The 15,221-nt window shown below is 44.7% G+C and overlaps 1 protein-coding gene across 6 annotated transcripts in view; it reads right to left on the bottom strand.

Moving 5' to 3' along the window:
• SEMA4D (semaphorin 4D) overlaps nucleotides 1-15,221 on the bottom strand; it is a 1,027,601-nt gene that overhangs the window by 765,390 nt on the left and 246,990 nt on the right. The window lies entirely within an intron of this gene.

Raw genomic sequence — 15,221 nt, 5'->3', positions numbered from 1 at the left:
GCTCGTCGACGAGGTCTTGGTCGTCGACGGTGTGCTCGTCGACGAGGTCTTGGTCGTCGACGGTGTGCTCGTCGACGAGGTCTTGGTCGTCGACGGTGTGCTCGTCGACGAGGTCTTTGTCGTCGACGGTGTGCTCGTCGACGAGGTCTTTGTCGTCGACGGTGTGCTAGTCGACGAGGTCTTTGTCGTCGACGGTGTGCTCGTCGACTAGGTCTTTGTCGTCGACGGTGTGCTAGTCGACGGTGTCTTCGTCGATGTGCTCGACGACTATTTGTCGACGACTATGTTTTTACCGTCGTCGATGTCTTAGACGACGACACCGTCGTCGAGGGGGACTTAGTCGGCAGAATCTTATGCATCGTCGAGTGCTTTTTTATGAGAATAATCGCCGACACAGGCTTACCCGCCGTCGACGATGGAGTAGTCGTCGATGAAAATGCTGACGACGCAGTCGTCGATGTAGAAACAGACTGTAGAGATGGATTTCCTCATCGCTGAGGGAAGCGTCGACGGATTTGTGGTCGACGACTGCGCAGGCTTCCTGAAGGCAGGCGCCTCCTTATCAGACGTGGTAGATTTTGCCTCTGAAGACTTTGAGACAGTCGTTTTAGGAGGAACGTCTGAAGGGCTAGGGGAAGTAACCCTTTGCCTCTAAGGATATTTTTGAGGAAACTGAAGCCATCTCACCGTCCTCTGAAGACTCCAGGTCGTCTCTGGTTTTCAGTCTGTTCAACCAGAGGAGCAGCCTTCCTTCTCTGTCTTTAAGTGTCTTTGTAGAGAATGCTCTACAAATTCGACATTCTTTGGGAGAATGATCTGGATAAAGACAGTATAGGCAAGTTTCATTCTTGTCATCGACGTGTAGTCTTTTCTTACCACAGGATGAGCAAGCCCTGTAGAGGCCTTTCTTCTGTTGATCAGCCATAGTTGAGTTTTGAAGGAAATATCCAATTTCTGTGAGAAAAAGATAAAACTAGAAAACCGGAGGAGAACTCCGGTGGAGACTCCCTAGCACAACGTGCGGTAGAAAATCTGAGAGACTGAGGCTCCTGACAGGAAGGTTCTAGAGGGAGGTGGTAGCTGATTGGCTACCTTCTGGAATTTGGTCCATTTTACAAAAGGACATAGATAGGCTACTAAGGCAAGGCCCTTAGGCCTACTTTTCTCTATGTATGTCTGTAGGACATTACTTTTCTATGTACCGGGGACTCCCGTCTCGACGACAGGGAATGATTCAGGCATGTGAATCTATGAAAGACAACCATAATACTGGATAATGTGTCATAACGTGGTCCTTCCAAATAGAGGTCAAAAACCTCCATGGATAGGCTTCTTTGCCAAATTTCAGCATTTGAGTATCCATTTTTGCAAGCGTCACAAAGACCAACAGCCATGTTGTGTACTGGAACACTGCCATTATTCATTCTTCAACGGTAGCATTTGGTGAACAACAAGGGGTTTGCTTTTATGGGGTTGGAAGTGCAGCGAGATCATATTAGTATTTATCATTAATAACCCCCCCACCCTAAAAGGCCACAGATGATTGTTGTATGTCTAGGGGGTATGAACAGGCAAGTGGTTAAGTTGAAAACAATACATCTACAATTAGCAGTTGGTATCAGAGATAGAGAATGCTTCATTTTTATGGATTAAACTACAAAATGAAATACATAAGTGGAAGGTGTGTAAAAAAAACTAACGTGAGCGGTCCTGAAGCCCTTGGAACCTCCAAACCACCGTCCCATACCCCCAACCGCTACACACTGCCAATAGGACGTGGGGCATTGTGCCATGGAAAATAATATTCTGTGTACATTTCTGTAATTATTTTAACGAATTTTGTAACTACCCTATACAGTGAAAGTATTCATAACCTGCGTAGGTGCTGTATTCTGTGCTGATGAAATTAGGAGCATCCTCTTTCCGAGCCCTTGGGTCAATCAACGCCATTTCTAAACAGCCGTACAATAAACCGTGCACCACTGTTTTATTCATATGCACAAGAAAGGTGGCTTCAGTAAAACAGGGCTGCAGGCTCCAAAACCAACCAGCAGAAACTATAGCAACCAGGCGCCGCATTCTGGGTATGTGAAGAAAGAAGTCCTAGCGGCTCTATCGAAGGGCGGGGGCGTTGCTGGGGAGGAGGGAGGCGGGCGGGGATGGGATGCCGAGGACCAGGCATCGATTCGTGCACCGGCTTCGCCCTTATCGTCTAATAAATGCTATGGCTCACTGGCCACCGAAAAAGATGCGTTCAATCTTCTTCGGATCTAAAAAGGTAACTCAAGAAGCCCGGCGGTTTAGAATTCATCGCTTTAACCGCATCTTTTTAAAATAGGAGGAGCCATGAGGCTGATGTAACACAGTGAAGAAAAGAATCAGCAATTGATGCAAGGTTAAGTTCCGCAGACCTTTAACAGTTTAGTTGGTTACACAAAATCTGTTCTCTTAGGACTGAAGCAAAAAAAAAAAAAAAAGGAATAAGAATAATTTGAAACCATGTATAAACACCCAAGGCTATTTGACGAAAAGAAAAAAACTACCAACTTAGATGAGAAAATCATAGCAATTACATTCATAGCATATTTGCATGTTTCCGTGTATCACGTTACTTTGCTTCTCGCACCAAAAATGCACTTGTCTGGAAACGTGTGATAAGATCGCGACTGGGAGATCGTGGATTGTTCCGGACTGCGGACAAAAGTCAGTTCAGAGAAAAAAACGAGCGAGAAACGGAGGAAATTAAGAACGGGCAGAATTACTGCAAAGGAGCCGTGCAAGAGGCAGGCACCTTCAACTGAAGAATACACGAGACAGGAAACGGATTCTGGATTGACATTAACAACTTTTTTTTAATTATTATTAATATTTTTTTTATCTGAAACAGCATAGAGGTTCGTCGTGCATCCAAGGAGGGTGGACGGGATCACACTGGGTGAATTCTAGAATGTTATTGACAGAAATGAGTCGGGCCTGGGTTTATGGTTTATACCAGACGTCTCCAACGAGCAGCTTGTGAGCTACCAATAGCTCTCCCGCTCCTCGTGAGTTGCTCTCCTCTGTGCAGCCCAGCCTCCTACAATAGAAACTGGTGCTTGGTTGAATAATTGTATGTCAAAATTAAAAAGGACACATTGGGGATGAAAATGGGTGTATTTTCAGAACTCATAACCTGTTTGGAGAAATTTGTTTTAATTTTCAAAATGTATTTAAAGCTATTTGAACTGGAGAGAAGTATTACTTATTGCTTTGGGGCCGAGGGGGTGCACTTCTGGTTGGTTTGTATTACCCATGTGTAGGGGAATACTAGTGGTAGCCCTGTATAATGTGCAGATGTGATCACTGACTGTCTTTTGTTGAAGGTGGCCACTACTACATCACCATTATTAGTAGCTAGGGATCATTTTTATTGAACATAAATAGCTAGTTACAGAAAAGGCTGGAGACAACTGGTGTTTACTAAGCAGTCAAGCCAGTGACGTGACCTTAAAATGTCCAGAGCGGAGAGCACTTGGTTTGGTTGGTGTGCTCAAAAGGCCTTGCAGGTAAAGTCATAGCTCTACTGAAAGGACTTCCCCTTTGGCTTAGAACCGGATGTTTAAGACTAGTCCCCCCAACAGCAGTTTTCCTAATGGCACCCTACATGCAAAGAAAACTACGGAAACCCAGGTGGTTTGCGCAAACCGGTTATTATAGGAAGTGCACATCTGCAACTAGCACACCACTTAAAATAAAATATGGCATCGAAACACTGCTGTGCTGCAATTGAACATCTGGAGACAGTCTCAAGTAAGTAGTCGTTGGAATGTTACAATGCGCTTAATTCCATATATTTTTAACAAAGAGAAGCAAAGGAAATTCCAGATTTCAACATCCTCCAACATTACTTCTCATGAAGGCATGAAATATAAACGTACTAAAAAAGGCTGCATCCGCTGTTACTGCTTCTTGCTCAGAGTTGCACAGACAGCAACTCAAGGGACTGTTGGCTCAAGTTACCCCAATAGCAGCCTCATTGAAAAGGCTCCCCGGCCATGAATGTCACAATGAGATGAGCCAGGACAAAGCACTTTCATTTCAACATACATTTCCCAGAAGGCGGGTTAAAGCAGAGAAAGGAAACATGTCCGTCTCTGATCTGCGAGCCGAGATTAACATATTTGGTGAAAGGAAGAAATAAATTGGTTGGGGGAGGGAGATTAGGCAATTCAACTAGACAACTATTTTAAGACAGTTTGAGAAAACGTATGCCAATGAACTTCCTTCTCAGAACCACCCCACTCCTTCACTTCAACGCCCCCCCCCCTAACCCCCACACAACCATGAACAGCTGACATAATATCGGGTAAATGGCTGGGCAAATGAAACGGAAAGATAGAAACGGATGCAAGGACTGACCGATAAAAGATTTAGGTGTGTAACTCAATATTCAATGACCACATTTAACAGTAAAAATAAATACGGATCCTTAGAGACGCATCCCTACTAGGAGAAATGTGTTTTTATCAATGGACGGGAATGGCTGTACTTGGCTGGTGTTCACTGCAACACACACACCTCTCGTCCCCACCTGCACACGTCTCCGTTCAGTGAACCCCCACAGAAACGGATTCAAGCAGCTATCACGTCAACGAGAAATAGCCAACAAAACACGGAATACAAATGAGATGGGAGTGAATGAAAGCAGTCCAGGGGCATAAAGCAGAGATGAGTTGCGCAAGGCAGTGGGGCTGAACGAACAGACGTGCACAGGGACAGACCATACTGAGAAAGGAAAGCACAGGGAGACGCTAGCAGAAACAGCTGAGACAGTGTCACTAAAGGGGGCAAGAGAAATACAGAAATAGAACTAGGAGAACAGGGCCAAAATACGAGGGAAACAGCAAGGACATCTTGAACAATTATTGGCCAAATGCGCAGCAACATGGTAAATACATCCTGGATAAAGGATGGAACTCCTCCCTCACCTCCATGAGTAGGCTTGGCTCTTGGGGTTTTACCCCAAGCAGTTTTAAACGGAAAACCTCAGACAATAAAATTATGTCTCATCCCCGTAATACATGACAAATTGAGAGACAGCGCTCTGGTTACTGTTCAAGTGTCCATTGTATGGTTACATCAAAATACATTGGCTGAGTTTCAATGGTGCAGGAATGGGAATTGGCAGGGAGACCTTGGTGCAGCCAAGATCAACAATGGACGAGGCTTCCTAAAGCAATACTGCTCAATGTCTGAAGAACACAGGCTACTAGGAGGAAACTTTTCATGACCGACATCGCTATTTTATTCCTGGAACTTCTACGAAAACAACTAATAAGAATTGTATTTTTTTAATTCACTGTATTTTGTTCCTTTTCATGAATTTAAATTGTCATGCGATTGATGTGCTTATAACCTATTTTGTGATTGCTCTTCATAACATAAGGTCTAATTTTGCTCAATGAGACCCAGCAAGGCACAACCTGTAGCAGCAGATCAGGAGTGGTCAAACAATGCAACATGCAGATGTGTGCGCAGTGCATCTACCCCCATTCATAGTATCATTCAGTCACTATCAACACAAGACTACTGTGGTCATATGTGTCTTTGCAACTTCTGGGTTTGAGGCCATTTTGCCTCATCATTGGGAAACTGAATCGGTGACCCCAAGGAATCACTCATTCACCTAGTGTTAAGTGTCCTGGTATGCTCTTCAGGTCCATTCATGGACAGTGGCTCTAGACGAGTGGCGGACTTGCTAGAACCATTCTCTCATGTCAGTTGTCTTTCTGAATTCACGGTTGGCACAGAACACCGAGGCTGAGGAAGGCTTCATATCTACCATCCATCCACCTGGTCAATCAATTTTTCACATTTAAGACACATGCAGGCCGGCTGGGTCCTCAGAGGCAACATTCAAGTCCAAAGGCTACACAAAGCACCGCCACATATAAATCGGAGTACGCATTCACAATTGCGGTAGTAATAATGAAGCTCACCAGTGACCTTGTCAGTGCATCCTTCTACTGTCGCACTGTACGGAGGGAGCCCTACACCCACGTTCTAAAGAGGAACTACTCAAATCACTCCGATCAATAGACTTGCCAAAACAGTATGTAGTCCCTGGTATCTTCTGGTACACAGAATGTAAAATGAGGGCTACAGGATATGGCACAGTTCCAACTTCCACGCCATCATAGGACCCAGACGGGCCCAACCTGTGAGGCTGATCAAGAGAAGGCTATCAGCACCAAAAATTATAGTGGGTGCAATACAGAGCAAAATAACAATTAATATTTTCTTTGCTTTACCATTTTGTATTCGATCACACACTGCATTCGGCATCTTTAGGTCTGCTATTCGTATCTTGCCCTCTGTGTGCTTCATCTCTATGACAAACTTCCACACTCTTGGCTCCATCAGTTCCTGAACTAGCTTCTATTTTTCTATAATATCTGCCCCAACGTTATTGCTTCTATGGCTCTGCTAAAAGAGCCATTATCTGCAGGTTATCACAGCAACACCACGGCTTCATTACCGTTTCTTTGGTCTTATGTATTTTTATAAACACCACCTTGTATAAAAGTACTTCTATAAATTAAATATAATACATCAATCTAGTGTTTACGTTAGCCCAGGAACTGCAGGGCAGTATATAATACATTACAAGGAACAGACTCTCACACCATGAGCCGATCCACCTTAAATTGAGGTTTACAGGCTTGTTGGCAAGGGTAGCAGTCTCACGAAGGAGGAGGAAACAGATGGGTCATTTCACATCAGGATGATTAGGGCCAACAAGTCCTTCAATGGTCAGGATTAAAATCTACTTCTCTAGATCATATCGCTTATTTGTGTAGAGGACGCCTTCTAGCATGACGGTTTGATTACTTATCCGTCCACAGAGTTGATGGCTTCCTAGTTCTGCAAGGAATACTCCTTGACCGGCAAAATATTAGAGAAACCATTTTTATCCCAAGTATTAGTCCTGGCATGTATTTGGTCAAATAACGTACAAGATACACGCGTAACTATCCAAGATGTTCATCTGTAATAGGCAGCACCAGAGAAAATGTGGGTTGGTCATACGAGATCTGAACAGGAGTAGGTTAGATTTAAATCATGTGAACACTGAAAGGGATGAGCTAAACTTACCTTGCTTTAAAATCAGACAAACAGTTTAATGTGCATTGGACTACCCTGCTGCAAAAGCCCATCTCCCAAAGAACTTGCCTTGGACCCCAGTGTGACTGGTACTTTAATGTAAAGGTTTGTAATCAAATTCCTTCATTTTTCTTCCTTTAACGAAGAATAAGTCAAATCAAGACTTTATTGCATTAATAGTTTCAAGATTCATTATTATTCTAACACCCGACTACAAATGCTGAATCTGTTACTGTTATCTTTGCCAAAGAATGAATGGCTGAATGAACAGGTAATCATAGGTAATTCATTTCTTTTATTTTTAATGTATTAATTTTAGCCATTGTTACTATTTTGTGTAGTTCTGAAAATATTTAAAATAAAAATCTTATTTTGAGTTGAGCAGGCACAGCTGGGGTGATGAGTCTAAGATGAGCCTTCATTTTGCTGATCTACTAAACGGCTTACATGTTATACCTAGAATTGATTAGACTAGGGCAAACGACTGGCATACCACGAAGATATCAATTATTGACTATTTGTAAATGGGATAGAGTTGTACAAAGCAAACTTTGTATTGTACTGGCATTTGTGTAGCAATTGAACTACCTACTTGACTATCTGCAAAGCACTGTAGGCCTTTTAATAGTTATGCATGGGGTTTTATAGAGTGGTCTTACATGGGAATTGTTTTTGGTGTTGGCAGGTGTCTCGGACGTGTGCTTTCAACCTGCTGTAATAAATCTGTAGCCGCTATAAAGCATACTGCTTAGCAGAAAAGTGTGCGAGTGTTTCATATGGATACACTTACCATAGTGATCTTATCAAGTTACAGCTTCTGGCAATTGGTTATGTTGATATGAGGATTAGGGCTGCTTCAATCCAGGATCATAGGCATGGCACCTCAGGGATAACCAGAGACATCACAGTAGTAGGTCTAGGCGGTCCACTCAGTAGTACAGCTGCAGCAACCCAAAAACCATAAATATAGTGTTGGACTTAGCCCCTTTGGCAGGTTCACCCCTAAACCTTTTGCTTTTAAATGTAACCTGATAGTTGTTTTGGTCTTCAGCGCACTTTAACACTGTGTCCCTGTGTAAAGTGTGTGCGCAATCTGAGTGCGTGTGGTGAGATTGGCTTGGCCTTCCCTCCCATAGGAATGCATGGGGAAGATGTGTGCCCATGAAAATTCCTGGTGTGAGAGGAGTGCAGGGGCGAGTTTGGTATGTGCGAGCTCGTGAGAATAAATGCTGCGCAGATTGAATGTGTTTAGTGGAGAAGTGCCACTTTTAGAAGTTGGCATTTCTGTGTGCAGTAAGATGTGAATTGCCGGTCTGGCTTGTGAGTGACAGGTGCTGGCTGGGGTGGTTGGTTCCAGGCTCCAGGAGCCAGGATGAATCTGCCCGGTGGTGAATAGGAAGATCTGCATGTAGATGGGAGGGAGGAGTTGCACCTGGGACCTGAATATGGCTGTGCCTTCCCTACACAAAGCTGGCTCCATTTCCTGTGGTGCGACTGATGTCCCTAGCCTGTCCTGTGAATAGGGAGAAGCGCTGAGCAAAACAAAGTGCTCCAGAACCAGTTGCATCTGATTTCCCCCTTGCCCTGTACCTTTAAGACAAAGGAAATTGAAGTATAAGAAGGGGCTGTGACCCCAGGAAAATGTTCCCTTGATCCTGATTGAGGGGGGCCTGCTGCTGCTGCTGGGCGACAGGTGGAACCACCACTAGGGACTGACTCCCTGCTGGAGGGCCCTGTGAGCTGTCCCCTGGGCCCAGCCTCTGCCCCCCCAGCACTCTGAAAGATTTTCCCTGGACTTGGGCGGACTTTTCAATCATAGCGCCTTGAAGGCGCTTTATTTTTGGGTGCAGAGCGCTTTTCTTGCCCCAGGAGCGCGTGGGCTCCGCAGCGCTGAGCTACCTCCTCTACCAAGGGAATCCCGACGTAGGGATTCCCCCACAAGTGCCGTTTATCCAGCAGGTTCCCACCCTGCATTTGTGCACTGTGAAACACGAGCGGGAGCTTACCCCGCATCGGTACCTTGGAGGCGGGTGCCCACCCCGCATATTTGCCCTGGTTTTAATATACCCCTAGCAGGTGCCTACCCCGCCAGGAACTTAGCGCTTTTAATCTCCCTAGCAGGTGCTCAGGAGCCTACCCCGTACTGCGGCCAGAAGAAGCCCTTGACATTCTTAGGGCCGCAGCGCGGCCCGTGGCGACCCGGAAGTGGAACTCTGCAGCCTTGGTTGCGGGCGGGGCCTGAGAGCGGCCCGGGAGAAACGCGCTGGTCAGGGAGCCCAACCAGCGCTGGGACACCCTGAGGCAGTAGAGCAAGGAAAAAGCCTGCTTCTCACATTGGGGCTCCTGAGAGTGAGGGAGAGCCCGGATGGACCAGCTGAGGAGGCGGAGAAAAGCTTCAAGGCCGGGAGAGAGTCGAGGGGAGAGAGAGCTTCCCCTACGGCCGCCAGCACAGGACTACAGCACCAGCCTCGTGACCCCAGGTAACAGACTTCCGGAGGGGAGCACTGCGGGCGGGCCGTGTCCTGCGGGGTTGAGCGTGGTGTCGGCCTGCTCGCCCGCGCACCATTTCGGAAGTGTGGTATCGGGCCAGCTAGGAGTGGGGCATTTCTTTGTAACTCCCGCCATCTTAGCAGAGTTGAGGTGCGAAAGGGAAATTGCACGCTCAACACCGCCATTACCGCATTCTTGGCCACCAATTCAGCGGGGGGCTCAGCTGTACTTGGTTGGGGGCCAATCTTCTTACAAAACTCAGAGAGTCCGGTGTTCGCTCCAATAGTGGCCCTATGTTTCCCAGTTGCCCCGCTTGACAGTGGGCAACTGCAACGTTTTGGGGGCAGTATTATTGCAGATAAGCCCCAGTGATACACAGAGCGGGGTCCCCAAGCCAAGTACCATTCTTACAGTGAGTGCCCACATTTCTGCTTGCACAGCTGCCCAGCAAGTAGTGGGCAGCTGCACCGTTTAGGCGCACAGTTCATTGAAGGTATAGTGGAAGTTAGGAGTAAGATGCACTCCTTTGCCCCATCCATTCCCAGCTGCCCAGCAAGTAGTGGGCAGCTGCAACGTTTAGGCCAGACTCTTGCGCACCTTTGCTTTTGCTGCCTAGCAGAGCGCCCTGACTGTTGGACATAGGGCATTGGAGCCCTGGGGAAGGCTAGTTGGACTGGGGTCAGTTCCTAAAGTGATTCTGGCGGAAAGTGATTGCATCCTGTGTTTCAGGTCTAATATGTTTTATGCCTTTGGCGTAATGTATGATTGCACGCTGTGTTAGACCTCTAAATGTGTTTTATGACTAGGAGGTTGGCTTGTCTAGTATGGTTTATGCTAGTAAGTTTATGTTACACTACGTGCTCTATGCCTAAGGTAATTAGTATTGCGTAGTGTGTTCCTACCTTTTACCAGTGGTTACTGGTTGTGTTCTACAATTATTATTTTGTGCTTCAGTTATTCTATGTTATACATCCACTATTTCTACTAAATGCGGATTCTGACGGTGGTTCATCTGGCCCTGTCATGTGTATATAATCCCTTGTAAATACTGCCCAGTGCCAGTTGGCACAGTGTATGTGTGATTATGATCTAATGTGTTTATGGTAATACAAAGGCTATTTTTATATATAACCTTGTGTGGAGTTTTTGTGGTGTGTCTAGTGTGTTGCTGCTGTGTGCCTAGTGTGTTGCTGCTGTGTGTGTGTGTGTGTGTTGCGCAAATGCTTTACACATTGCTCCGGGATAAGCCCAACTGCTCGTGCCAAGCTACCAAGGCGTGAGCAGGGGTTATCTTGGCGTGTAACTCCCTTGCCCTGACTAGAGTGGTGGTCTCTGCTTGGCTTTGGCGCAAGCCTTAGCCAACCAGAGATCCCATTTCTAACATATAGTATTTGTTTCATGGGGCCAAACCCAAAAGCATAGATGGCACACCCCAAAGATTACAAGGGGCACCACAGTAAGAGGGTTTAAGAATTAATCAATGAGGCATAGACCATACGAAGACACAAACATGACAGTACTATTGAAGCAAGTGGAAGTTAGACGTAAAGCAGGTGGAGTCATGAGGATAATAAGGTAGAGGTGAAGGGTCAAGAGTTGTGTCTATAGCCCTTGGTGGCCCTAACAATACAAATCAGGAATGTAGCCATAGGAAGTCACCCTTCACCTCCAAGCCCTTCACTTGTACTCCAGGTCTGGGTGGGCAAGGGGGTATAGAAGAGATCAATTAAGACAGATGTCCAGATTTAATTAAATAGGAGGTTTTAAAAAAAAAAAAGGCCTAGTCACGTGACATTGGCCTGAGTAGGTCAGATATGGGAATGAATTGAGTTGGAAAGCAGTAATGAGCAAGGGAAGCCAGGTGGTACAACTTCCAAGGAGACAAAAGGAGCCAAGAGACCAAGGCACCATCCTGCATGCAAACCGACAAGCCTAGGTACAACAGTCCCTATAATTGCACTGTGGCATAAATCAGATATGAATATCTAACATTTTACAGGATGATTTCAACACCAAATGTGCCAAGGCAAAACATTTCATAACACTAAAACATTCCACACAGAGTGAAATCGTTGAGATCCACCACTATGCAATGGACAGCTGCGGTTATGTTAGGAACACCCACAATGAGTGTCACAGGAGCCACTATTTTGACAGAAGGTTCCCTATAATGCTCATTACAACGAGGTAGGGCCACTATAATGCTAGGAGGCACCAATACTGTTGCCAGGAATGCATACAGAGTCTAGACCTGGCACCACTATATCAGGGAGAGCCACGAGGCCAGCTGCACCCAGTGCCTGCAGCAGTTAAGGACTGCTGTGCACATGGCATAAGAGTCAATAACGGCTCTCGGGTAAGCACATGCTTCTGAGAGTTTAACATAGTGGGGTTACCCTGAGACTGTTAAAAATCCATATCAGCCTGCATACCTGTTCAACCAGTCTTAGAGAGACCACAAATTCCATAATTTATTCTGAAGGAATTTTAAAGCCATCACCACCTTAAATCTATTGCAGAACTATAACTGAACTGCAAGCATTTTAATTTCTGATTAAATTAATGTAAATATTCAATATAAATGCAATCCTTTTATGTAACTATTTTACTACAACTTTAACAGTAATTCTTGCTTTTTATTTTACACTTAGAATAACATAACTGGTGCTCATTTCTTCAGAAATAAGCTGCAATGTGGATCGGAAAGGTTGGCTTTGTTCTTAAAACTGTATTTGAAACATTTTAACTTCGATTTTAATGCCCTCAACCAAGAGTATCAATGACACCCGTGCGTGCAAGCAGGCACACTAATGTGCTCACAGTGCTTTACATGAGCAATCGGATGTAAAGTTTCCCTCATCTGGTGTGCTATTTGGGTACAGAATCTATTTGAAAATTAGGTGACCGCTCCTGCTAAATGTGGCTTCTCCGTGTTGGAAAAACTGTAGTCTATTTTTGTTGCTCCATCTTTAACTGACAGTCATATTTGTAAGTTAATACACTTTGACAAAGTTCACTCTTCTAAACTCGTCACAAATGGAAGGCACACCAGGTTTCACGTGTCCTCACTGGCAACACTGCAACCCATATTTGAGGCACATCAGACAAATTAAGCTAATACAGTTACTATAGTAAAGAGCTAAGAATATCTACTTGAGCAAAAACTAAGCACTCAAAAGGCAGCAGGGGTCTGAAGAAACCTTATGCAAAGCAGAAGTGTGGAACATCAGCACTGCACAAGCTTCCGAAATTCACAAGAGTATAACCACAAAACCTTGTGGTAACAAGGTGATACGTTAACCCTTACATATACGTTAATGCTTCTCTTTGTCAGTATCTACCTTCTGCGAGTCAGTAGATGTTAGTTTCTCTATTTCTACTGCCTTCATTTCCCACACATCAGTGGAAGTCCAATGTGTTTATTCTTTTCAGTGCAAGTCAAAGGGAATATCCCATAACAACATTAAAAGAAAGGAGTTCAGCTCTCACAAACGAGCATAATCAAACCATGACTTCCACATCAACTGGGCTAAAAAGAAATAACCTTTCACCGACAAAGCTTTTATTTTTGAAAGCATGTTTAATACCCTTAAGGACACTTCTGTCAACAAGTCAAGACTCCTGAGAGAAAGGAACACAAATGATGACAAAGTCCATATTTAGTGGCAGTAAATAAAAACAATAAAAGGAAAGTTCTATATAGGTAGCAGCAATTAAAAAATATGGCCGTAATTCAGGTAAAACGGACACCCCACGGCCGATCCGGTCACTGATGCAATGTCCAAGATACATTTAACTGCGCTTAATTTATCAATTACCACACCTTAAATTTAAGGTCATTTGCAGAGATGAAAAGTTACATAGAAAAAAGGTACTGCTGTGATGTAAAACCAGAAACCGTAATGTGTAGGCTAGTAGCCAAATGATCACATCTACATATGCACAACATGCATGTTCAATTGACAAAAAAAGGTGGCAATCCACTCTCCGAATTCTTTCTTCCTTTATTTTAATTCAGCACAATAACAAACAGCCAATACGCTTCAATCCAATTTTTATAAGCACTTCAGGGCAAGAAAGTGTGTTTCACGAAATGCTCCAACAATGAGAAGAAAGAAAGAGGAAGAAAGAGAGAAAGAAAGAGAGAAAGAAAGAGAGAAAGAGAGAAAGAGAGAGAAAGAAGGAAAGAAGGAAAGAAGGAAAGAAAGAGAGAAAGAAAGAAGGAGAAAGAACGAAAGAAAGGAAAGAAAGAGAGAAAGAGAGAAAGAAAGAAGGAGAAAGAAAGAGAGAAAGAAAGAAAGAAGGAAAGAAAGAAGGAAAGAAAGAGAAAGAAAGAAGGAGAAAGAAAGAGAGAAAGAAGGAGAAAGAAAGAGAGAAAGAAGGAAAGAAAGAGAGAAAGAAGGAAGGAAAGAGAAAGAAGGAAGGAAAGAAGGAAAGAAGGAAAGAAAGAAGGAAAGAAAGAGAGAAAGAAAGAAGGAAAGAAAGAGAGAAAGAAGGAAAGAAAGAGAGAAAGAAGGAAAGAAAGAGAAAGAAGGAAAGAAAGAGAAAGAAGGAAAGAAAGAAGGAAAGAAAGAAGGAAAGAAACCTTAAACACGCACCTCAGCATATTGTGGGAGATGTATTCAGTAACTACCTTGAGGTCTATATCCTTGCTTACTGATGGCTATGATGCGCACTACAAAGATAGATTTGTTTTACACCGGCGCCTTTACACTCTACGTAGTACCCTTCTGTCGTACACGTAGGAGCCCAGTGACCCACCCACACTCACGATGATCGCAGCCCCCTTATACTGCCCATCTAGTGTACCGCCTATATAACGCTTCTATGCGGCTGAACCAGGGTCGGATTGGGATCACAATTCGGCCCGGGCGCTGACGAAAAAAGTGGCCCACATTCAAGGGGCGTGGCCCATATTTAAGGGGCGTGGCCCACATTCAAGGGGCGTGCCCTTTCATGAAACACCAATTGCACAGACAAGGAATGAAAGTGGGAGGATACTGTTCTTGCACACGACACAGGGCCAAGGTGACAATGGCCTACATGCTGAGCAACTAAAAAAAATAGCAAGGCCCCTTTTTGTCACAAAATTATTCCAGCCCTCCAGCACAGGAGCACCTGAAAAGCAGCAGAACCCCTGCTATTACTAACCTACTCAGCCCTCCCCAGACCTTCAGCTCAGGAGCACATGAACAGAGGTAAGGCCCCTGCAATTAGTAAATTAATCAACCCTCCAGGCCTTGGGAAAATGTCCTGGCAGGGGAGAAAACACAGCTTTCTGGGTCATCCAAGGTAGCCAGGTAGCCAGGGGGGAGGCTGAGGTGAAGCTGGTGCATGGGAAGTGCCTTCCCAGTGTGTTCTGGCAGTTTGAGTATTTACCCTTTACTGTAGTATTACCCTTGTACCTGTGTATGGTACCCTTTTGTAACTTGCACAAGTCACTTTTCTCTTGTAACACACTGTTTGCTACCTCTCACTTTTGTTTGCTTTAGATACTTGCACAAGTGCCACCATTGCCTACGTAACGTTTGTTCTTGTGCTGGAGTGTCTGTCATTTATTGCAGTATTATACCTCTACTTGTACTTTG

Source organism: Lissotriton vulgaris, chromosome 3_1 (genome assembly GCF_964263255.1).
Source record: "Lissotriton vulgaris chromosome 3_1, aLisVul1.2, whole genome shotgun sequence".
NCBI classification, from domain to species: Eukaryota; Metazoa; Chordata; class Amphibia; order Caudata; family Salamandridae; genus Lissotriton; species Lissotriton vulgaris.
This window is presented reverse-complemented; position numbering and strand designations above follow the sequence as displayed.